The sequence below is a fragment of the Rhinolophus sinicus genome, linkage group LG09 (genome assembly GCF_036562045.2).
Source record: "Rhinolophus sinicus isolate RSC01 linkage group LG09, ASM3656204v1, whole genome shotgun sequence".
NCBI classification, from domain to species: domain Eukaryota; kingdom Metazoa; phylum Chordata; class Mammalia; order Chiroptera; family Rhinolophidae; genus Rhinolophus; species Rhinolophus sinicus.
The window spans coordinates 76,955,445-76,978,875 of record NC_133758.1 but is presented as its reverse complement, the minus strand read 5'-3'; the positions used below and the strand labels follow the sequence as shown (position 1 = coordinate 76,978,875).

The following is a 23,431-nucleotide window of genomic DNA, read 5'->3' as shown; positions in this document are numbered from 1 at the left end:
ATTAAAACTGTAATACTCAATGTATACCGATAGCAAAAGATGAATACGAGTCAGGTTGGACTTCTGCAATTACAAGAGATACTCAAAGTGGTTACCATCAGCGTCCAGACATTCTGATTATGGTGAACTGTTGCTGGAGAATGTTGACCAAAGTATCCACTTGTATAGATTTTTTAGGCACCCCTGGTATTATCTAGAAGTCCCTTAGCAAGCCTAGGGACTTTTTATTAGTGGTCTGACACACTTCTCTTTTTCTTTTTTTAATAAAAAAACTGTATTTACTTAGAAGCATTCAGAATGTCAGCAAAACAGCTGCAATTATTTTTTTGCAGTTACAGAGTGGTATTCAGTTAACAGAACAATTATTTCATATAAGCTGCATCACAGACAACTGAAGATGAAAAAACTACCATCCCCATATATCACTAATTTGTGCTGTGCCCCAGCAAGAACCTGCTTTAAATCTCCATGCCAATTTACAACCCCGATACTGTACCAGCCAAAGTTAATGGCTATTGAAAACACCACCCGGACAGGGCTATCTAAAAACACATGCAGTAGTGTGTTAACTACACACACACAAAAAAAATAAAATAATAAAAAATAAAATAAAAAACACTGTACAGTTTAAAAATGTATATTACACAGCCTTACATCTCAATGTTTTTTCCTTGAAAGGAATGAGGTGTGTACTGGGGATAAGGGGTTAAATGCTTTATGAACAAGAAAAAATAAACTGAGCTACAACCAACTTATTCATCATCATCATCTCCTTATTCATCTTCATCTTTTCATCTTCCTTCTCTTCCTTCTTTTCCTGCTTTTTTCAGCCTTGACAACTCCCTTTTTTGCCGTGTCAGCCTTTCCTTTAGCTTGGTATGCAGCAATATCCTTTTCGTCTTTTTTCTTCTCTTCATAAGGCTGCTTGTCATTCCCCATCTGTCCCAGCTCCTTTGCAACATGACCAATGGATAGGCCGGGAAGCTTTCCTTTGATTTGGGGAAACAAAACAAGAAAAAGGCCGAAGGAGGCCTTTTAGGTACATTGGCATCCTTGAACTTTGCTTTTTGTTTTCCATGTAGCAGGCATATAAGTTTTCATTTCTCTTTCATAACGGGCTTTGTCTGCCTTTGCCATGTCGTCAAGTTTCCCTTTCTGTTTAGCAGACAGTTTTCCACCTCTCTGAGCACTTCTTAGAAAACTCTCTGAGAAGTTGACTGAAAGAACAGGATGCTTCTTCTTATGCTCCTCCCGGCAGGTGTGCACAAAGAATGTGAATGATGATAGTTTGCCTCTCCGGTGTCCTTTGCCCAAGTTTGATTATTTTTCCTCAGCAAGCCCGGCATCGCACAGTGCCCGTGGTCGGCTCGCACTCGCCCGGGTGCTGTCTCTATGGAGCTGAATGTCCTGCAATGGCGGTGGGAGCCAGACACAGCCTCCTCACTCTCTCCTCTCTTCTGACACACTTCTAATAATGCTTTTGTCTTTCACTTCCGGTTTCATTTTGATTGCTCTAGATTAATTTGGTTGCATTCCTTACATTTTGATTGCTTTTTAAAAAGGTAATGAGTTACAGGTATTTTTAGTGCATATTATAGTCTTTCAATTAACAAAAGTGTCAAATAAACCAGAATACAGTACGTATTACAAGTGACCAGAACTTTAACAAGAAATCTAAAAAACAGAGTGTAATAGTTTCCATGTTATCAGAATTGAGAATTTATGAAATTATGATCAATTTTGAACCACTGGGAAATTAATAGGTGCAGAGTATAGAAAGTGACTCTAATGAAAACGTTGTACAGATACAATAAGAGTTAATATAAAGGAATCACACAGGTGTATATGTAAGCATATTATGAGAGAAATTTACTGGGGCTTAATTACAACCAAGAGACTTTGAGGCATTATATGGAAGAAGTTTTTGATATATTAAACCTTAACACCTTCACCAAAGAAGATGGTGAAGCCTCCGTTTTGGAGATCTAAATGAAAAAGTAGACTGGATTTTATCTTTCAGACTTAAAACCGATGTAGTTTCAGGAACCTGAACAGACGACCTTTCTATTCAATGATTCCATCATTAGAAAGGTTTGTAAAACCCTAGCCTTTCAATCGCTTTCTGGTGCTTATCTCCTATTAAGTCCCATAGGTATAGTTTCCTCCCAGGCCCCAGCCCACTTAAAGCAAAGCAATCATGGGAGTTGCCAACTCATCAAAAGCAGGGTCTAGTCCAGCATTAACCTAATTATACATTGCAACCACTTTCTTATACATCTGGGAGTAACTCCTTGGCTTTCAGCCAGCATCTCTGGGATTTGATTTTCAAGTGACATAGTGAGTTACTTTAAAACGTTTATCTCCTGAATGCTGGAGATGGAATGTCATCATCACAAAGGAGCAAAGTCACAATTGGATCAAAAGCCTCTGCTCATAATAGACGGCATGGCTTTGCCAGTGGTCAGAGAGCCCCAATCTTTTGTTTTTTTGGACTCCTATTTTCTGGGTAATAATGCAGTATCTTGTTCATTATGACTCACTCTGAGGTGATGAAGTCATTATGTGCCTTGCTTTTTCTTCACAGAACATTGGTAAGCATTTTTTTTTTAAACAAAAGTTGATACAAATCTTTGAAATTTCTGCCAAGGAAATTAGGCAGACATCTGAAAAAGAAGCAGCATCACCTAGCCTCATCTAAAATGTACTTTTGTTCCATGTCTATACTTTTTTCAAAAGACCATACACAATTTCCTCTTAGCTAGGAGTCTTTCTGTAGCAAAAGTGTCTGAACAACCTATGGGTTATCTTCTGTGTTTTAGAAAAAGAAGTCTATGTTCTCTTCCACCCCTGCATTTCAGAGGGCTACAGTGTGGTGTAGAGCTCACATGTACTAAATCAATAGCATTTACTGTTGGCAGAAAAATATAATCTGCACCCAATAAGTAGAAACATAAATACAGCCTCACAAGGAAGTTAGTCAATACGTGCATTTCTTCCCCATCTGCTGCTGCTGAGTTTGGCTAGTTTCCCCTTAGGGTGGTTTGCAGTCTCTGTCTTCTGATGTGTTCTCCTCCATAGAGGCTTTATGAGATGGTTTCCTGAGCTGTTATAAGACTCTTTTCCACACTCATTGAGTGCCTGCTTTGATTGATCTTAACAGCACCTTCAAAAATTCTGGTGGAAATCTTTTCTTAGTTGAGGTTTTTAGATATTGGCTATATAACTAAATAAGGAGTTCCATATTTCAAAGTAGTGTATTTGGAAGGGTGCCCAGAGTAAAGAAAACATTAATAGGCATAAAAAACTAACATATGGATGCTATAAGAAGTATGATGGAAAATGTCCAAATAAAGTAGTGGAACCTTCCAATCAAAGAGTGTGAAGGGCAGTAAGGAAAATATGTTCTCTTTTATGTTTGTGCCAAAATGTAAGGACAATACAACCTATAGAGTAAATTTAGCAGATGCTGGAAACTGCAAAAAAGAACACTAGTTGCAGCCAGCTAAGTTTAAAATAACATGCTATTTATGTCTGATTGCAGTTATATTCTATTTTATTTGATTTATTTTATCCATGTTATTTGCATCCATATTATTTGGTCTAGTAAGACTACCTTAAATTTGTACAGTTAGATTGTAACAAATTGTTCTCACAGAAAGAATGAAACACTAAGAATTAATTTCTTAGAAAGACCGATCTAGAAAACATCTATACTATGTCTTGAACTCAATCAGATGGTAATTGTCTTTAAGTTCCTATTATGTACCTAGATAGATGTAGGCCAATCAATGGGGAATATGGCATAATTGCTTCTTTTAAGGAGTTTAAAAGTTAGTGTAAAAAATGATAGAAGGCTACATTTTCTTTTTCCATTCTAGGGTACTTATTTCAAGGCTTTTGATTATAAAGATTTCTTTGTTCCCAAATTAATTATTTTTATTTGACACACACAGCTTTTAGGTAAGGGTTCTCATGTGTTTTATGAGATTTAAAGATTCTTTTGATGGTAAGACATAACACACTAACACTTGGATAGATGAAAGGCAGAACTTTTTGTTACTTATAACTCCAAACTAGAGAAGTCTGCCGGGCAGGGCCACACAGGGGGTTGCAACCAGAGACACGATAACAGCAAGCTGGAACTGTAAGAGGCAGCTTATGTGTGGCAAGCATGGTGGAGTTAGCTAGGTTTCTCAAGTTCCCTGCAGATTCACTAAATTGAATAATTCTGTGGTTTCCAAGGCATACAGGCTGTCTCTAGTCTGTCACTAGGCCCCAGTGTGATTAGGGCTGACGTGCAGTGGCCTAGAGTGTGAGTACCCCATAAGGGAAGTGGTTGGCTATGTACTTGATTAGCTGCTCAAGAAGAGGAACTGATTAACCTCTACTCAGGACCCCAAAACAGAGTCAACAATGCATAATTAAAACAAACAATCAAACTGTATTATATGATGCAGATATAAACTGTGAAAATATTCTTTATAATGTATTCATACTTCCAATAAATATTTAATGAACACACATTATGTGTTGACTCCAAGATGGACATTGAGAAAATAGGATGAATAAGAAGATTCCAGTTTAGGGAAAGATAAAACGAATGATGACAATTTAGTTATGTCTAAGAGTCACATAACATACGGTGTTTTTGGAATACAAATATAGCTATCACTTTTATAGTCCAGACCACTCCAGGAAAACTGTCAGACATAGGACACATCATGAACAAAGATAAAAGAGTTAGATGCAGTTTAACAAGCAGCCTTCTTAGAAAACAGTCTAGCTCAAATATACTATATAAATAAGTCAGAAAAGGCCCAGAAGGATAAAGACACTTGATTTATGTCACAGGTATATAGGAAAGTATAGGAAACAGCCTAGAATACCTTCCACACACATTATGCACCTATGTTTTCTCTGATATGGTTCACATCAGCACTGTTTAATTGCAAATTGCACAAGTTTGACTGTTTGAACATGTTAGGTAAGCATCATAACAATCTGGTCAGAAAGACAAGACATATCATAATAAAGAATAGGTTTAGAATTCCATTCTTTTAAAATGAATACACAATCTCTTCTACTGGACAAAGGGATATCTGGGCCCTCAGCTAGTCAGGGAACCTCAGGCGTCAGCTTTATGGCCACTATAATTGGGTTGCGCTTTGTAGGAGAGTATAAAACCAGCAAAAAGTGAAATGAGGTTGGAGTCTCGTGCAGAGACACAAATGAGTTCTGAAAACGCTCAATGCTAAACCCAAACGAAAAGGCAAGGAGCAAATCCAAGGTTCCATGACACATAGGAGTGAGCTGAATCTTGAAATACAGCCTAGAAATACACCCTGAACAAGGGTTCAGGAGGAAAGAAGTAATATCGGTGACAATCTGTGGGTAAGGAGGAGGCCTTAAAGACACAGTGGGTTCATGCTGGAGTTTTACCTTATAAAATTGAGGTTTTCCATTTGTAATTTACAACATTAAAATAGCTCTGGATGAACTCTATTGGGATAGTCAATTTTTATGTAGTAGTAAAATATATTATATATATTTTTCAATTTTAATATTAAAGCAATTAGCTAGATTATATTGTTTTAGAGCTCCTATAGAATAAAACCTTGATTATTTAAAAGAATAATTGATCATCAGATTATAATAAAATTTGTTAGGTGTAACACTAGAGCTCTCTCTCTCTAGAGAGGTTCATGATATAGTTTAGAAAAAAATCAACAGCCGGTTTATAGTCTCATTGGATATAACAAATCTATATATAGCCAAATAAACATAAAAAAATGTTTCAGATGTATGCATCATTTATATAAAATAGTTGACTAGCTATGATTTCTTTATCTGTCACTGAAGATGCAAAGTGTAGCTTTGTAGCACTTGCATGCTAACTATATACTCTCCATTTCTGAACCAACCCCTAAACCTTCAGTAACTCAGGCCTTAAACTTAGATTGTCCAACTCAAACTTACTCTGCCATTATTCTTCTGTTCAAATTTCCCCTTGTTGCCTAAACTATATATTTTTATAATTGGCTTATTGAATCATAATTTAAACAAGATACAATTATTAAATATGGTTGTACATCTCTCTAGGTGTGTGTGTGTGTGTCTGCGTGAGTGTATGTGTGGTGTGATCAAAACATTGATCGAAACATATGGTGAATGCTGCTGCCGAGTGCCATCCAATGGAAAGGCAGGGATCTTTAATATGGGAAACAGCATGTGGAAACTTAGTAACAATGTGTGACAAGTTTCAACTTTTTAGGTGCAGTCAGTAGGGTGTGAGCTGTGGTTGAGAGAAGGTGTGTTTTCAAGTGTGTAGTAAATCACCTTCTATCATGACAATGCTCCATGTCACACATTGCTTCTGGTATGGAAATTTCTGTCAAATAAAAACGTGGTATGTCCTCATGCACCTTATTCACTGGATCTGGTACCATGAGACTTCTGACTCTTCCTTAAAGTCAAAATGATTCAGGACATCAAGGCAGCCATGACAGTGCAACTAAAGACACTCATGAAAGAGGACTTCCAGAACTGCTTCAGAAAGTGGCAAGAACGATGGGTAAGTGTGTTTGAAGCACGGGTGAGTATTTTGTGGGAGATTAATGGCAATGTGTCTTTTACTGTAATAGATAGTTTTTTTAATTTAACCATTCACTATATATGCTGATCACACCACACACCACACACACACACACACACACACCACACAAACATTGTTCTTTAGCTGATCTCTCCCACTCCACATTCACCATCATTTTCATGCCATTGACTAGCAGACACTTGTTCTTAGGATGTCCTATACTCTGGAGTTAACTAATTAATGCATAGTTTTGTCACTGAATATGTTTTTCATCTCCCATATTATCCTCATACAGGTAGTATACACATACGTGGATTTTTACTTCATTATCCTATCTCATAAGCTCTGTCTTCTATCTGTCAAGCATGGCGAATTGTGATAACTGGCACATTTGCAATAATTTCTACCATTTTTATTTTACATTCTTGATGTGTCACTTTCTCTGTTTCTATTTTTCTTAAATTTTACTATTTTGATATATTTATTATTTTTCTTTTTAATCTTTAAGATATATATATATCTTAACCATTTTTTTTTTTTGTTATTTAGTACCTTAATCCCCTAACAAATAATACTAGGTACTTAGAACACTTTAATTCTGATCTCTCCCCTTCTGATTTGTATGCTACTTTTATGTAAATTTTATTTGTGCTTTTTGTTAAATCTACAAATTAGAGCATACTATTATCTCATATGGGCAATACATATTTCAATTTACTTACATATTAACTTGTTTCTTTGTTCATTATTACTTTTTACATCTCTGGTCATTTTCCCTCTTCCTTAAGTATATCTGATAGAAATTCCTTTATTGAAGATTGATGTAAACTCTTAATTGAACATTTATTCAGTTTAGTTTTTGTTTTCTATTCATTTTGGCTATTTTTACTGTTGTTGCGTTTTGGATTGTTTTGTTTTGTTTGTCCATAGAAATTTATTTAGTTTTCTTATGAGCCCAGTAGTGAATTAAAAGTATGTGTATTTTCATTGATTTAGGATCTTGTTTTGTCGCCAGAGGACTCTTCAGATACACAGACAACGTGCTTCAAGAAAATAGATATTGCATAGGTTTGATTTGGATGACTGCTACAATAAATGAGAGAAGAATATTTATAGATCTGAAGTAATATCTGAGAAAGCTAAGTCTACAAGGAGACTGAAAGCAAGTCAAGGACTAAATGCCTCAAAAGTCATGGGAATTTGGAAGAAAAGTCTTCTGAATGTTTCTATAGTATCATAAGGAATTTGATTTAAGGTCCCTGATATTGGCACATCAATACTTACAGTTACTACCACTTGATTAACAATCAAGCTAGTGTATTACAGTGTTTTAAAAACAAATGTAGGGCCGGCTCGGTGGCTCAGGTGGTTAGAGCTCTATGCTCCTAACTCTGAAGGCTGCCGGTTTGATTCCCACATGGGCCAGTGGGGTCTCAACCACAAGGTTGCCAGTTCAATTCCTCGAGTCCTGCAAGGGATGGTGGGCTCTGCCCCCTGCAATTAAGATTGAACACGGCACATTGAGCTGAGCTGCCTCCCAGATGGCTCAGTTGTTGGTTGGAGCGCGGGCTCTCAACCACAAGGTTGCCAGTTCAATTCCTCGACTCCCACAAGGGATGGTGGGCAGCGCCCCCTGCAACTAAAATTGAACACGGCACCTTGAACTGAGCTACTGCTGAGCTCCCGGATGGCTCAGTTGGTTGGAGCCTGTCCTCTGAACCACAAGGTTGCCGGTTCAGCTCTTGCAAGGGATGGTGGGCTGTGCCCCCTGCAACTAGCAACGGCAACTGGACCTGGAGCTGAGCTGTGCCCTCCACAACTAAGACTGAAAGAACAACTTGAAGCTGAACAGCACCCTCCACAACTAAGATTGAAAGGACAACAACTTGACTTAAATTAATTAATTAATTAATTAATTTAAAAAACTTATCTGAAAAAACAAATGTAGTTCTATAATTTTGTGAACATAAGTTTAAAACTAGTATATATCTTAATAACTTTTAAAGATCGTACTTGGAAAATAGATACAGTAGTCATGAGTTCCTAAAGAAACAAGAGTATTCTAGTCTACTTGAAATATAGTATAAGTGTGTTTGTGTGTCTGTGTTTAAAAAGACCTTTCCATCTATCATAAAGTCCCTCCTCCAGGTCTGTTACATCTTTGTAACAGGCCTCTTTTACATCAATTTTGACCCAGGGATGGTATTTAAAAGACACCTCACCATTTGTCATTCTTTCTAACCTTTATCCTGAGGTGAGATTACAGAAAAATTCATACTATAAAATGTGGGACTCTAAGGCTGCCAGTTTGGGGCTTAGCTCATTACTCAAAAAGTTTCTCATAACTCCTCTCTGTGCACTCCTTTATGTTAATCATGCAAATAAGTGTTCTCTCCTCTATAATTCAAATGGCTTAAAGAAATTGTATTGCCTTTTTCATTCCCTCAATATCCAATAAAACTTTGAATGATTTTTTTTGAAAGAAACATTGAATGAATAAATCAATGAATTAATAACATGATTCCCCCTTTCTAGAAACATTCCTTCTACCACTTTTCTTAGCTATGTTTCTTGTCCTCTGAGTTTCAAATTAAATGTCCACTCCTATCCAATAATACAGGTTCTGGCACTTACCACCAGAAAGATTAATGTCTGAAATACACTGTCAGGTACAGCAGTGCAAACACAAATATGTTGTCCTTTTCTTTGTAAAACAAGTTGAAGACCATGTAACTTTAGTTGCATTGCATTCTATTTAATTCTACTTTTATAGAGTATAATAGATTTAGATAACTATCATTTCTCTTTAAGGTATTACAAAGAGCATACTCCTGCCAGAAGTATAAAATTTATAATGAACCAGAGACATTAAGACAATTAATTAGTTTCTAGAATCACTCACTTTCAACAGCAACTTTATTTTCTACTGTGAAAATAGAAACAACAAAAAATATAGTTGGGTTTTGGGGAGTTTTTTGTGAAAACACTTAATTAAGTGACCTCAGAAGAACATTCTGTAAGCTTGCTACTACTGATCCAAATACAAGTCTCACTGATTGAAGAAGAAACGAAACAAAACAAACAAAACCAAACACTAAGAGAATTTAGTTGGGATTAAGAAAATGTTTATTTGATTTCAAGTATAACTGATGCAATTTTATTTTCTCTGTTTGGAGCAACACATAATTGTTTCAGTTAAACAACATTAGGCTTTTATGAAGTGAAAGAAAAGTCTAATCTCTATCATCTCCACATAAATTACTCTTGTCACATGTGAATATGAGGTTTCCCATACATCTGTTTCATAATCCTCCTCCCAAGGATGACTAGCTAAAGAATTTAAATGTCATGATGGCTCTAAACCAGCTGCCATCCTCAAAGAGCTCTTCCTGGAAAGAGTTTAGTGTTCATTCATGAAGACTGTCATTCTTGGAAATGAGATTGGAAGCACCAGACTATGTTCTTTTCCAGAGCTGTCATGTATGCTCAAATTTAACACTAATCTAAAAAAGACCTTCCTCTTGATTTGCATTTGTGATATAAATATTTACATAAAACAAAGATTTGAGGCAGATCAAGGGTTGCTATGATGTAAATTATCTCAATGGATAAGATTTTTCTGTATTTATAATTTATGTACATGTTTGATTCATAGTTTACTGATCTACACCGTTCTTATGAAATAACTAAGGTTTTATAATTTTCATTCAAAAAGAATACTATATATTCAATTATTTTTATTCTTATGTAAATAATTGAAAACAATATGTTAAATAAAAATAAAAGTTGTAAAAAAGTTAAAGCTAGATAATTTAATCACCTCCCTTAATGATCTAGATTATTCTAAATTGTCTATTAAAATTAAAATGGATCATGCGAAGAGACTATTTAGATGGTAAATGCAGTGATGAGGCTCAAAAATGACATTTCATATGATAAACAGAGCAAACATTTTGGGTGAATTTCAATTCATCAGATAGAATTTTCCCAATGGAAAAATATTCTATAAAGGTAAAGTTGACAAAAACTTATTGATGAGGCTCATGTTAAAATTTTATATATTCTTTGTAGAAAAGACACAAAAATATAACTGAATATGTTTAATTATTTTGCAAAATCTAAGGAACTAATAAACTTTAAAGATGATTAATTAGTAGTAATAGTAGTAGTTGTAATAGCAGTTATAGTAACAATCAGTAATAATAGTTGTTAGTTATAAAGCACCTATTTTATGCAACATATATGTAATAAACTCTATGTATTAAACAATTTACATGAATTATGTATTTGGTCCAAGATCATAATGCTTGAATAAGGTAGAGCTAGAATGAGAAACTAAATGATCTAACTCCAGAGCCTGCACTGTTGGCCACTATGCAATATTGCCTCCATTTACATCATCATTACTATCATTTGGGGATGAGAGCACAGATAGGAGATAAACTAAGTCTTTAGAAATATTACAATTAAAATATGTTTTTATAATTATTTTTTAATTGTTTGTATGTCTACATTATATAAGTTACAAGTATTTGAAAGAGAGGAAAAAAGATGAGTAGGGGAAAGAAGCAGTATACGTAGACAATAGTCACAAAAACAGTAATTTCAAAACTATTTAAATGTTTTACTGAATTAGCTCAACTTGAAAAGTTTCGAAAGATAGAGCAATTAAAACAAAAAGAGAGAGAGAGAGAGAGAGAGAGAATACATTCACGTTCAGGTATATAGTGAACATGGGTGCTGCTCTCTTGAAATCAATTCAATATTTTACCAGTCATGTTAGTGTATATGCCTGTCTCATTCCTGGCCTGTTGCAAAACATCTACCCCACCTAGAGCTTCTGGATTTGGCTGTCCTGGCATCACATAAATCCACAGCCCTGAACATTGCTGTTTACATTAAGATAGACACACAATCCACAGGTAGAGGAGGGATTCATAGGCTGAACTAAGCCAATCAGATTATTTATTTTAAGAACTTCAAAAACACAGAATATAGTCAACCAATAATGGATGCCAGCCAAATGACATATTTTGGGATTAACCTACTAGGGTTGAGTTATGTAAGGGCGATAAATTAGCAAAGTAAGCCATTCTACTAACAAAAATAAGAAAGTACAGCAAACAAGCAGAGAGGCAGAAATGGGAGCCATATAAACTCTGACAGACATAGATTAAGTTCTATTTCTGACAGCTTTCCAGGTTCTGTGAAACCCATCTCTACTTATATTTATTCCTCAAAGTTTCTGAATCTGGGTTTCTTACACAAAAACAATCCCCTACATGGTCTTTGTATAAGTGACTTACAAATCCTTGGAATTAAAATTCCCATTGAGTAGACCAAAATAACAATAGTGTATTGATATCCATTTTCTTATTAGAAGATGGTTGAACTTGGCTTAGATTTAAATAAGGAAGAGTAAGAGATGAAAAAGTCTTGCTCTGTATAGAATTTTTTTGTTAGGAATAAACTTACTGAGAATTGGCTCCTGGGAACTTTCTGTTGAGATGATCCCTGTACCAGGTCAAAAAATTATCTCGTTGTTCAGTAGCTAAAACCTAGGAGGACTCTCAGCTTCTGATCAAAGAACAACTACGAAGTAGACGATGAGAGATTTTCAATGTTCATAATAGTAAAAAGTTCAAAATTAAATACAAATACATCCAAATTATTTAGCTTATTTAAAATATGTCCCATAGAGTTTTTTCCCCACAACTGCTGAATAGACTTTAAATTGGTGACTTTAAACCATTGTATCTACATTACAAAACAATTATATTTTTGTCATTCATTTTTATAAAGAGAAGAAACAATATTACGTTCTTTGACTCATTCGATGAACATTTATTGAGTGCCTAACCTCTACTTTGTGCCAGGGGTTCAAAGAAAAATATGATATATCCCCATCATAAAAGTAGCTTACAATTTTGTGACGAACAATACTGATTCGGAAGTATAAAAAATATATTAAACATTTACATGATTTTTAAAAACTTGATGATAATTTATTAACATTTAAACAATAATTGAAATTAGATTAAGTTTTAAGCAAAGTGAAAAATGTTATCTGTTAAACTGAAATAATGCATCTATCATTATTAAAAATGCTTTGTTAAATATATTACCCAATGAACATTAAATTAACAACAAATCTTCCTAGTGATTTAATTAGTTGCTTAATGAAATATTTAGATTCAATTATGTCATAAAAAGTCTACTGTCAATGGATTAAAGATTTAAATGTGAGACCTGAAATGATGAAACTCCTAGAAGAAAACATAGAATAAAAGCTCCTTGACAAGGATCTAGGTAATGAGTTTTTTGGAAAGCACAAGCAACAAAATTTAAGTAAATAAATAAATTAGTAAATAAATAAATAAATAAATAAATAAATAAATAAATAATTGGGACTACATCAAACTAAAAAGCTTCTGCACAGCAAAAGAAGCCATCAACAAAGTTAAAAGTCAATCTATGGAATGGAAAATAATGCAAACTGTATATCTGTAAGGGGTTAATATCAAAATATATAAAGAACTCATACAACATAATAAATGAAAAACAAAACAAAACAAATGAACAAAAAAACACACTAATAATCCAATTTTAAAAATGAGCAAAAGACATGAGCAGAGTTTTTTCCAAAGAAAATATGCAAATAGTCAATAGGTCCATGAAAAGATGCTCAGCATTAGTAGTCATTAGGGAAATGAAAACTGAAGCTACAATGAGGTATCATATCATACCTATTAGTATGACCATCATCAAAAAGACAAGAGATAACAAATGATGGTGTGGATGTGGAAAAAAGGGAACACTTGTGCACAGTTGGAGATATTGTAAACTGATGCAGCCACTATGGAAAACAGTATAGAGGTTCCTCAAAAAATTAAAAATAGAACTATGATATGATCCAGAAATTTCACTTCTGGGAATATACCCAAAGGACACAGAAACATTAACTCAAAAAGATATCTGCACTCCTATGTTCATAGCAGACTTATTTACAATAGCCAAGACATGGAAACAACCTAAATACCCATTAATGGGTGAATTGATAAAGATGTGGTATATATACAATGGAATATTATGCATAAAAAAATGAAGAAATCGTACCATTTGTGACAACATGGGTTTGAGGCATTATGCTAAGTGAAATAAGTCAGTCAGAGAAAGACAAACACTGTATAATCTAATTTATATGTGGAATCTAAAAACAAAATAGACAAACAAACAAAAACAAAGTCAAAGAAAAAGAGATCAAATTTGTGTTTGTGTTACCAGAGATGGGGGTGGGTGGCTGTCGTGGGGTGAGGAAAGGGGGAATTGCAAGAAGGTGGTAAAGGTACAAACTTCCAGTTATAAGATAAATGAGTACTAGGGATGTAATATATTCCATGATAACTATAGTTAACACTGCTGTGTGATATATAGGAAAGTTGCTAAGATAATAGATCCTAAGAGTTCTCATCAGAAAGAGAAATTTTTTTCTTTACTTTTTATTGTATCTATGTGAGATAATGGATGTTAACTAAGCCTATTGTGGTAATCATTTAACTACATGTACATCAAACCACCATACTTAAAGCTTAAATTTGTACGGAGATGTATGCCAATTATTTCTCAATAAAACTGGGGAAAAAATCCTACTGTCCAACAAAAATAATACTTAACACATTATTCTCCGATGGCTTCTTATACATTAAATTATGAAGTACATAATTTAGGATCCTTTACTCAAAACTGACAAGTTGTATGCTAAATCATGTTGTAAAAATACACATCAAGTATTGTTAGCAGGAGAGAGTAATTAATTAGATATTTATTAATCATCAAAACAGCAACACTGAACATAGCACATAACAAAGTAAATGCTTAATAAAAAAATTGTTGAATAATGTCATAACCCAAGAATAAACCCTTTAAAATTTATTTTCTATGCTAAGCATATACAAAGTGGGGAGAAAAAAAAAAGCAACTTTCTTAAGGGCTAATGATATATTTGGGAAAATGATACCAATATAAATAATTATTTTAAATTTTTTATTCTTTACTTTCTTACTTTGCTTTAGGAAAGTGATAGTTAATATAATATCGCCAACTACAAGAAAACTAGATAATTTAACATAAATGTATTATTTTGTACAGTGGCATATGGAACTATTTTATGGATGACTCTGGTAAAAATTTTGGACTCAATAAGTAAAAAATAAATATGCTTTTCTCTCTGTCACGCTAGCTCAAATTAAAAAGGCATGCGTACTTTCAAAGAAAAAAATCAAGCAAATTTATGGTAGCTGTCTTTTATATCAAACAAATTGTTAGAATTATTTCGAAAGAAAAATCTTTGATTTTTCAGACATAGATGCGACAATCAGAGGACATAATTAAAACCAAATGCATACAAGGTCCAAGATGGCAGAATAGGTAAACACTATGCCAGCGACCTCCCATGATCACAATAAAATTACAACTAAATTATAGAACAGTTAACCTAGAGAATCACCTGAAGACTTGTTGAACAGAACCCCTACAACTAAGATGTAACGAAGAGGCCACATCAAGACTGGTATGAGGAGTGGAGACTCAAAACAGTCTGACCCAAACCCATAGGTAATGGTTGAGGACTGGAAAGCGCACCTTGGTGGCTGAGGTCTCCCTTGAAGAGTGAGGGACCCCAGCCCCACACCGGGATCCCCAGCCCAGGAGTACTGTGCTGGGAAGAGTCTGAAATAAAGAATACAATAACCTAAGTGAAGAATACACTAAAAGAAATCAACAGCAGATCAGATGAAAGAGAAGATATAATCAGTGATTTAGAAGAAAACATATCAGAAAACAGTCAATTGGAACAACAAAAAGAAAAAAAAAGAATTTAAAAAAAATGAAAATAATTTAAAGGACTTCTGGAACATCAAGCATAAAAACATTTGCATCATAAGAATACTGGAGGAGAAGAGAGGAAGCAAGGGACTGAGAACCTACTTGAAGAAATAATAACTAAAAATGTACCTAGCCTTGAAAAGGAAATACATACACATAAAAGCTCAGAAAGTGCAGATAGTACCAAACAAGAAAAACCCAAATAGGCCAGCACCAAGACACATCATAATTAAAACAGCAAAAGTTAAAGACAAACAGAGAATCCTAAAAGCAGCAAGAAAAAGACAACCAGTTACTTATAAGAGAGTTCCCATAGACTGTCAGCTATTTCTCAACAGAAACTTTGCAGGCCAGAGGGGAGTGGTGGGAAATATTCAAAGTGATGAAAACTAAGGACCTATAACCAAGATTATTCTACCCAGTAAGGCTATCATTTTAAATTAAAGGAGAAATGAAGATCTTCCCAGATAAGAAAAAGCTAAACAAATTAATTACCACCAAGCCAGTATTACAAGAAATGTTAAAGTGACTTATTTAAGAAGAAGAAGTAGTAAAACAAACAAACAAAAGAAGATAAAAAAAAACATGAATAATAAAATGGCAGTAACTGCTATGTACCTATCAATAATCACTTTAAATATAAATGAAATAATTGCTCCAATTAAAAGACACAGAATAGCCGAATGGATAAGAAAACAGAACCCGTACGTACGGTGTGCTGTCTACAAGAGGCCCACCTCAGATCGAAAGACAGATAGACTGAAAGTAAAGGGTGAAAAAAGGAAGCAACAATAAATTTTTAACAAGTAATTTTAAGAAAGGGAAAGTATATATATTTTTACATGACAGGAAATCATGTCCAATGTATTTGGTTTTAACTATGTTTTAGAAATTAATCATCTATGGTGTCATTATTCAAAACTAAGTAGAAATTCCAAAAGCAATAAACTTTCCAGCCAGCCTTGGAGTTCAGTTGTCTAGGACCCTAGTTTGTGGTCTTTATTTCCTAACTTTAAATAGTCTCTTTTGGCGTAGCGATGTCAAAGAAAAGGTTCTCAAATCACCACATGATCTGTCAGACAATCACAATAATAGCATAAAACACTACCTTGAATAACAGTGGTGAATATGATACATGTTGCAGTGATTCATTACTAAAACAATATTAATTCAGGAAAACTTTGAAACTCAGACTTAAGTAATATAGTACTACCATGGTTATATTTATGAATGAAATTTTTCGAAGGCAACGTGAAGAATTTGGTATAAAAATGCCACAGGTTGTATGGACTTACAATGAAATATTGCCTTCTCTGTAACACAGAAACCATTTTTTATCTTTGGAATGTTTTCAATATGGAGCAGTGTTTCCTAAAAAAATAAAAGAATTTGACTTCTGCTTAACTAATGAATTGCTTGTTTGTCTTTTCTAGTTAGTAAGGCACTGAAATGACCTTACCAATAACTGCATGATGAAACCAAGAATGTGATGTTAGAATCAATAATAAAAAAACACACTTTTTTGTTAGATAGCAATTCCCATGTGAGAATTGTGTAAGGCCCTCACCTGTGTGTAGCATCAAGTAGAAAAAATGGGGGTTAAATTAACCTATATTACTGCCACTAGCCCCAATATCTACCAAAAAGTTATGGCCAAAGCAAAAGCTATCATACTTACTATACTTACTTATTCCACCTAATAAATGGAGAAAGGAGAAATTTCCATAGGCAATGACAATAGACAGCGAACTTGAAATGACTACTAGGCAGAGTATATCTGGAAAAGGACAAAACTTTATTTCATCTACAAAATTAATTCTACAACTCACTTAATAGTCACATTCTAGACTTCATTCAAACACACAAACTGTATAGTCTTCTTGTTATTATATAGAATGAATAACATATTTTATCTTCACTCTGCATAAAAATCATAGTTTTATATACAACTGACTATAATATGAAATGTACATACACATTTCCTACAATTGAGAATGATTTATTATAACTTCTAAATCTTGTTCATGACAAATATTACAGACAGTGCTAAAAGAGAATTATGTAAGAATAGCTAACTTCAGTTTTTAGTTGAGAAATAAAAATGCAGGTCATTAAGTACCAAATCTTGCAGGACAAATGGTCAGTGGCATGGTGGTGGATATGAAATCAGGGAACCAGTGTCCAACTTTGGCACTGATCTACCACCTCAAAAGTTATAGTTGGAGGTAAATAAAATAATGTTATTGCTGACCCCTGCAGTTCACACATCTATAAGAATTTCTTATAAAAGGCATATGCTTAATAAATATTTATTGAAAAATGAATGAATGAATATACTTTGTGTATGGGAGTGTTTTATATGGCTATGGAGAATTTTGGCTATTATCTTAATTATGGTTAGAGAAATCCCATAGTTCTGTTATATATGTACAATGCAGTGTTATTTATTCTGGTAAAAATGCTGATATAACTTCAAACTCACCTTTAATATTCTTTCTTTTCAAGTTCATCAGTAACATAGGAAACTAAAAAAAAAAAGCTACTTTTATGAACTAGAGAACATGTTTTGTGTGAAGTATATAAAAGCAATTGGAATTCAGTATTTCTAGAAACTTGTAATATTAGGTAACACCATAAATGTATTAACTCCCCTAATTGTGTATTTGCATCTATCATGATGAAGGTACATTTTGTGTAGAGCTATTGTTGTTGAGGATTGCTTCTCTGTGACCAGGTCGCCTTGGTCTCAGGGAACCACCCCCGCGGGAGGATGTGGTGGGCGTTGGGGTTGACCTCTGAAATCCCAGTGCTGCCCCTGCAGCCAGAAGCAGAACTATGCACATCAGCAGCCCTGGGTGCTCCCACTGCAATCAGCCAGGAAAGGTGGGGGGGACGGGATGAGCTGGGAGAGACAGCTGGTGTGTTTGTGACCTTATTCTCTTCTGAGTAATGGCGACTGCTATACCAAAGCTGCCCTGCCTCTGTAGCTCCTCCCTTGTCACTGGAATGAACCACAGAGTGCATCTGCCACTCAGGAACTGTCTCTCCAGTTCTCAGGGCTGTAGATATTCTGCTCTTTAATTTGACACTGCTACCATTTTTTTTCTGGGGTGCGCTGTTAATACTGGGAAGGTATGGGGGAAGGTTGTGGGGAGGTGGCCAGGTTCCACAGCTGTGTTTTCTGTATGGCACTGAAGGATATCAGAGCACATTTGTCTCACTTCTATATTTGACCTTTACCCTGAGGTCTCTATCCTGATTTCTGGGTTCACATACATTATATGCTGATCTCTCAGGCAGAATTGCTAGGGCCACATAGAGTGTACCTGCAGTCTCAATTCTCCCCTCTCTTCTCCCAGGACCACAGTGAGCTCTGGGCTGCACCCTGCGGGCCTCCGTCTCTGCATTTCTCCTTCTCCTCCTCCACTGTTCACCCCATTCGCCCACCTTCAGATGTTTCAGTGCACAGATCTCTCAGACATGTTTGTGTATTGTGTAGGGGATCCTTTGTTGAATTATAGCTTTTCAATTTGTTGTAACTTCAAGGGGAGATATCAAGGAACACCCCTCACGCTGCCGTATTTCTGACATCCAAGGATTTGTTGCTTTGTAACCTGGAGATCAGTGGTCTCCAAGTGTAATCCACAGGTCAGATTCTGTTATTTTTAAAGCTCATCTTTCTCTGTCATTTCTCCTGCAATTTCCCCAGAGATCTCATCCTAGATTCTAAAGGATTTGATGGAACTAAAGTCCTCACTCTCTGTTGATTTCATCAAGAATCTTGTCTTTTGTAAATCAGTCAAGGAAATAAATACAAAAAACTCCTACCCACTCTCCCAAATGTGCTTCCTTTAAGTAAGGCTCTTAATGAAATCCAGGATATATTTAAAGCCCCAGTAGCCAAATATCTATTCTTTAAAAAAAAAAGTCAAATTAGTATACATTTAGATAAAATTATGTGGCTAAAACATGAAGACAAAGGGCATAAGAGTTGTCTTTAATATTAAAGTGTTACCACGTGGAAAAGGATTGAACCAATTTTGAGCTGTTTCACAGAGAATAAATTAAACCAGTGGATGAGAAATACACAGTCTATACAATAAAGACATTTTCTAACAATCAGAGCTCTTCTTCATCCAAGCATTTCTTAATTTATTGGCGATTTTCCATAGAGATGCACAGGAAAGAAAATGGATGGAATGATCTCTAAACTCAATTTAGATCTGAGATCCTGGTGATTGAGCCTTTAGTGAGCCAAACGAGAATCTTAAATTTCTTTTGTAAAACCATAATGTGCAGCCCAGCTCCTAGTATTTTATTAATACGTACCATCTGACGATATAGGCTGTTAAGCCAAAACTCTGATACCAGAAAAAACATTATGCATAGCCCTTCATAAAATTGGCTCTTTTGATATAACTAATCTCAGTTTTACTTTGTGTTGCTGACTGTTTCATTCTATTTTCTTCTGACAATAAGCAGAAGACACCACTGAGCATGAGTCAGGAAAGCCCTCATAGAGGAGTTAGGATATTCTACATTTTGACAATAAGTTATACACATTAAAATACACAAAAAGAAAGCCAACTTAATAAACAAATAGCATTTATACTGTTCAACAACTGAAAAAAAAGGGAAAAGATAAAAATATGGACAAATGATCTGCTTTTATAACTTCTTAGCGAGACTAAATATCATAGAAATAAAAGCACTAAAGTCACCTTTTTAATTTTATTTTTTGAATTTGCTTTATGCAAAGTTTAATACATACAATTATGTATATATTTGTCTTGAACTTAAAAAGAGAAAAGAAAATACTGTAAAATATTTTCACAAATCGTGATTTCAAATTCCAGAAGGCTTTGTGTGTACGTACTGGTTAATGGACTGTGGATGAATGATTTTTATGACTCTCTTTTTGTTAACAGATAACAAAAAATCCTTCAAATATATGAAAATAAGCACATCCAAAGAAGTGAGCAGTTTCCTTTGATGATCTTTCTATTAAACAAATTGGACTATCCTGTATAGTCACTCACTGTTCAGATCAAGTCAGACAATTTAATTCCAACTATGGATTTATTTGTTCATTTGCAAATCAACAGAAGTTTGTTTTTTTTTAAAAAATCATCTTTAGCTATTAGCCTTAAGTTTCTCTATGACTGAGAATTTTACTAACAATTTGAAAATCTGTAAAGAAAGAAAGCTTAAGGTAGGATGCAAGCCAAATTGTGAATTATTTTCATCCTTTAATAATTTGAAATCGTCCATGGTGAGAGGAAAGTAAATTATCTATTATATTATGGAACTAAATACTGGAAATGCATGGAGGTATGGTAGAAATAAATCTGGGTAGACAATAAAAATATTTTGGTTTTAGTTTTGGCTGTAAATAACTAACTGTGAACTTGGAGAGTCATTTCATTTAGTTGTTAATTCATAATCTGCAAAATGAGGGATTTATTAAATACATTATTTTCAAACATTTTTCCCCATTAAATTCTGTGGTGGCCATGAAGGTATAAAATCCAGATCTTCCTTCAAGAAAACAAAAAGTTTTCTCCAAAGAATGTAGTTGATTGACCGCCTCCAGCTGCTGCAACTTTAGAATCTGATGTGGTGTTTATGCCACTTTCTTTCTGAGCTACTCCCAATGACTGACAACAGCGGGAGTATAAGAACTGTGTCATGTGTGCCTCACGAGGGTAATTTCCTCTTTCAGGAAATCTGCTCAAAATTTCTCCCTCAGACTAATGGGATTTCTCAGAACTGCACTGTAGTTTGATGCTCTTATAACTCAATCCTTTCCCCTTCCTTCTCTTTCTTTACAGACATTAGATCAGCATTGTAGGCTGGAGCTCACCCACATGGTAGCCTTGAGAATGTACTTTTCAGACCTCTAACTATAGAGAGAATAATTGATCAAGGGATCGATCTGCTGTGCTCTGACTTCCATTGCCAAGTTTCCAGAGACCACACGTTCCATGGGATGCTCCCCGCCAATGACTGAGAGATGTTAAGGCAGGCCTATTCTTGTCAGATGCAGGATTCCTCTGAAGGCCAACTTTACCTTGAGAATTCCTGAAGACCTTCCTGATTCTCTCTTAGTTTACATTGTCCAATGTCTGTCCTAGCCTTCTCTAGCCACCTAAACTTTTTTTTTTTTTCCACACTGGTATTTCTGCTATAAAATCCTGATATTTTAAATCTCACCTTGGCATCTGCTTCTCTGAGTATTCAGATATCACATTCCATCTCTTCCTGCTCCTTATCACCTTTATCCTTCACAGGTATTTTCCCCAATCAATACTTTACACTCTTAGTTTGATATTGGCTTATGCTTTCTAGAGGTCTAAAATTGACACAAATCCTTTCTTTGAAAAAGTTCAACAGGAAATCCCAATATTAGAAGTAATAGAAAGGGTTTCTTCTGGTTAAAGTAAGTTTTGGGGTACGAAGAGCTCCTTATTCACTGCCACTCTCTCCTTACTTTACCTCCAGTGAAAGCTCCTAAAACATTTTTGAGAAATGTTTTAGCATATGGGTGTGGGGACAGAGCGAGGAGTGCAGTTTCCAGGCTCTCGGACTCACATGGAAAGGTGCTGGCTCAGGTAGTAAATGGCCATCAACTGTGACTGGATGGCCATCAGCTGTGGCTAGTTGGCCGTCAGCTGTAACCAGTGAGCCATTGGCCACTAATATAACTGCCGTGGCTATGCTAGCAGAATGGGGGCTAGCAAGAAGATGGTGGCTGAGCTAGTAAGAGTGGATTGCAGTTAGCAGGACAGATTGCAGCTAGCAAGTGAGGTTGGTTGGCAGAAAAGCGGACAGCAGGTCGCACATTGTGTGACTCCAGCTTCCAGTGAGACTATAGTGGTATGACTCCCCTACCTATAGCTCCGTGGGTGTTCCTTTTGGGCCTAGCCATATCCTGCGTTTTTATGTGGGGAGCAGGAGCTGAGACCCCGCAGGCCGCCCTGCACGACAATGGGGAAGACATTTTGGAAATTCCTAAATAAGATCTTAACACATTAAATGCTATAATTTTATAACATATAAATGTCTTAATTGGAATCCATGTAAGATCTTTATAGTGTTCCCCCAAATCCAAAATTTTACCACTGGAGCCAGGTCCTGGTAGAGGTATCTTCTGGCATCAACCATAAAAATTGTGGTACCAGACCAGAGTATAAGCTTTCTAGGAGATACTGGTCAGCTGGGGACTGCAAAGAGTGAACACAAAGAGGATGCTCACTGGCCTCTGTTCTCTGAGAGCAGCTCTGTGGGCCTTAGATGTGTGTCAACCCAGAAGCCCGACACTTAGGCCAAAGCTCCTGCACAAGCAAACAGACCTCTTTACAGAAAGATCAGGGGTACCTTTCAGTCTGTTGTCCATGCTGTGCCCTGTAGGTGGTAGCCTGCCAAGAACTGTCCCTTGTTGTCTTCCCATGAGAACCTGGAATGCAAGCTCCCAGACCTCCAAAGCCAGACCATGGGGGTCCGCTGGGCAGCAGCTGCAAAAAACAAGCACCAGACTTGTGTAAATGTTCCTTTCCAGGAGACACAGGCACTCTGCAGTGGGGCAGAGGGAGAGCCCAAAGATGGTACGTCATGGTGTGTGGGGAGAGGAAAAAGAAGAATCAAATCAAGACTAAAATTAAAGAAGGAGAAGAAGGAAGAGGAGGAGGAGAAAGGGGGGGGAGGAGGAGGAGGAGGAGGAGGAGGAGGAGGAGGAGGAGAAGAAGGCTAGAATTATTTTAAAAATCTTTCAAAAAAAATTGTTGCATGCGCCCATGGGTGGAGTGGTGAGAGATGGTGGGGCCTCAGGAAAGAAAAGGCCCTCATGGGATGGGGAGAAGGAGAAAGAAAAAAGAAAAAAAAAAGGTCTAGAATTTTAAAATAAATTAGTTATCTAGCTAGCTAGACAGACAGACTGACAGACTGACAGACTGACAG

At 35.6% G+C, this 23,431-nt stretch overlaps 1 pseudogene; it reads right to left on the bottom strand.

Moving 5' to 3' along the window:
* Positions 1–783: 783 nt before the first annotated feature.
* LOC109455371 (uncharacterized) lies at positions 784–23,088 on the bottom strand (annotated as a pseudogene).
* Positions 23,089–23,431: the final 343 nt, after the last annotated feature.